This window comes from Myotis brandtii, unplaced genomic scaffold (assembly GCF_000412655.1).
Source record: "Myotis brandtii unplaced genomic scaffold, ASM41265v1 scaffold1112, whole genome shotgun sequence".
Lineage (NCBI taxonomy): Eukaryota > Metazoa > Chordata > Mammalia > Chiroptera > Vespertilionidae > Myotis > Myotis brandtii.
In genome coordinates, this window is record NW_005353800.1 from 223373 (window position 1) to 225443 (window position 2071).

The window sequence follows — 2071 nt, forward strand, 5'->3', positions numbered from 1 at the left end:
CGTTCTAGAGCGGCCGCCCATGCCTTGGCTCAACCATCTGATTCCAGGGAGCAATTAGCAGGCCCTTTGGCTGCAGATCCAAAACCACAGTTTCCCACTTGATTTGTGAGTAATAAAGGCTACATTTTAATTAAAAACAAAAAAAGCACAGCATTTAGCCCTGGAACTTGTGGGTTCGATGCAATTCCTGGTCAGGGCACATGTCCAGGTTACAGGCTCGATCCCCAGTAGAGGGCATGCAGGAGGCAGCCCATCAATGTTTTGCTTTCCCATTGATGTTTCTCCTCTTTCTCCCTCTCTCTCTCTCTCTCTCTCTCTCGCTCTCTCTCTCTCTAAAAATCAATTAAAAATATATTTTTAAAAAATAGTGTAGCCCTTAGCACAGTGCCTGGTAAGAGTAAACACATTGTAAATAATATCTAATGTAACTATTTCTAGACCCTGGTAAAAACTACCAAACTAAGTCCTTCCCCCTTTTTCAAATAGTTTAAAAATTTTTTTAATCCTCTCCTAGGTTAAATCTTTATTGATTTTATATAGAGAGGGAGAGGGAAAGAGAGACGTAGATGTGAGAAAGAAATATCGCCCCCACTGGGGGATATGTGCCCACTGGGAATCGAACCCGAGACCCTTCAGTGCATGGGATGACACTCCAACTGAGTCACACCAGTCAGGCAGGACCAAGCCCTTGTCTACTCCAAGCTAGAAAGGGTTCTCAAACTTTCTCACCAAAGGATCCCTAAGGAGAGAGAGTGAACTCCGTAGCAAGCTCCAAATTTCTTTGAAATGATATTGTTCTATCTTAAAATTTCTCAGGGACTTTGTATTCCACTTCATAGCACACCCCTATCTCTTTTAGTAGAAAATAACCATTTTCCCACAAATTTCTGAGTAAAGATGTGGTTCATTTCCCCTGTCATTTGGCATGCCCTAGTTTGAGGAGCATTCCCTGGCCCAATGCCTCCCCCAAATCCTCTCCATCAACCCCCACCTCTTGGTCCATGCAAGCCTCTTGGGTGCACCAGAGCCCATACCTGGCATAGGTGGGGGTAACAACATAGATAGTAGGCAGGGCCTCAGGCTCAGGGGGCTGGGCAGGGGCAGGGGCTGGACGATGGAGATCAGCTTGCAGCTGGGAAATCCTCAGATCCTTCTGCCGAAGCTGCTCTGCTGCTGCCCGCAGTGGGGGGAGGCAGTCACATGGCTGGCCTGGTCCCAGGAAGCAGGGGTCGGGGCAGAGAACCGAAGCACAGCACGTTCAGTATCCCAAAGGCCCACCATGTCATCCCATCTAGTGCAGGAATCGCCTTACAACCTCTCAGACAGCCTTCTACACCGCCGGGCGCGGGGAACTCACTGCCTCCATCAGCATCCCCTCTCCAGCTTCAGTAAGTCCCATCTGTTACCATTTTCATTCGGATACTGAGCTGATGCTCTCCTCCATCCTTCCTCCCGGCTGGTTCTAATTTTGCCTCCTGGAGCCATAAAGAAGAAGTCTATCTCCCTAAGCCAGGGCAGTCTCAAATACCTGAGGGTCAGCAGTGGCCCTGTCTGGAAAGCCCTTCGCTGTGTGACCGAGGACTCATTAAGCTGATCAGTTCCATTATTGGATAAGTATTTATTGAGTGCTCCTCCTGGGAGGCGCTGCCTTAGGGGCTGGGGAGGCAGCAGGGAACAAGGCAGACACGCTCCCTGGAGGAGGCGGGCACTAAGCAACGAACAACACTGCAAATTGTGATAAGGGCCGAGGAGGAAGCAGACAGGTTAGAGCCTAAGAGAGAACCCAGAAAAGGCAGCGCTCGTCTAGATGCGGCAGGGAAGGCCTCGGCGGCGGTGACCCTGAGCCGAGACCTGCCGGCTGGGAGGCCGGGGAAGCACCGCAGGCGGAGGGAACGGGTGAAGAGCTTGGGGAGCAATGAGCGTGCGGGTTCCGTGAGCGTGCGGGTTCCGTAAACTGTCACGGAGCCCGAGTGGCCGGAGCAGAGCGAGCGAGAGGGTTGGGAAACGGGGTGACGGCGGCGGGACCGTGCGGGGCCCTGAACGCAAGAAGGAGCCCGGATTGCCTCCGAGG

General features: G+C 52.0%; 1 protein-coding gene across 1 annotated transcript in view; it reads right to left on the bottom strand.

The window, feature by feature from the left end:
- B3GAT3 (beta-1,3-glucuronyltransferase 3) overlaps positions 1 to 2061 on the bottom strand; it is a 4568-nt gene extending 2507 nt beyond the window's left edge. Inside the window, exon 1 of the mRNA XM_005857501.2 lies at positions 1035 to 2061. The gene's annotated coding sequence lies outside the window, so the exon portion shown is untranslated. The remainder of the gene's footprint in view (positions 1 to 1034) is intronic.
- Between the last annotated feature and the right edge of the window lie 10 nt (positions 2062 to 2071).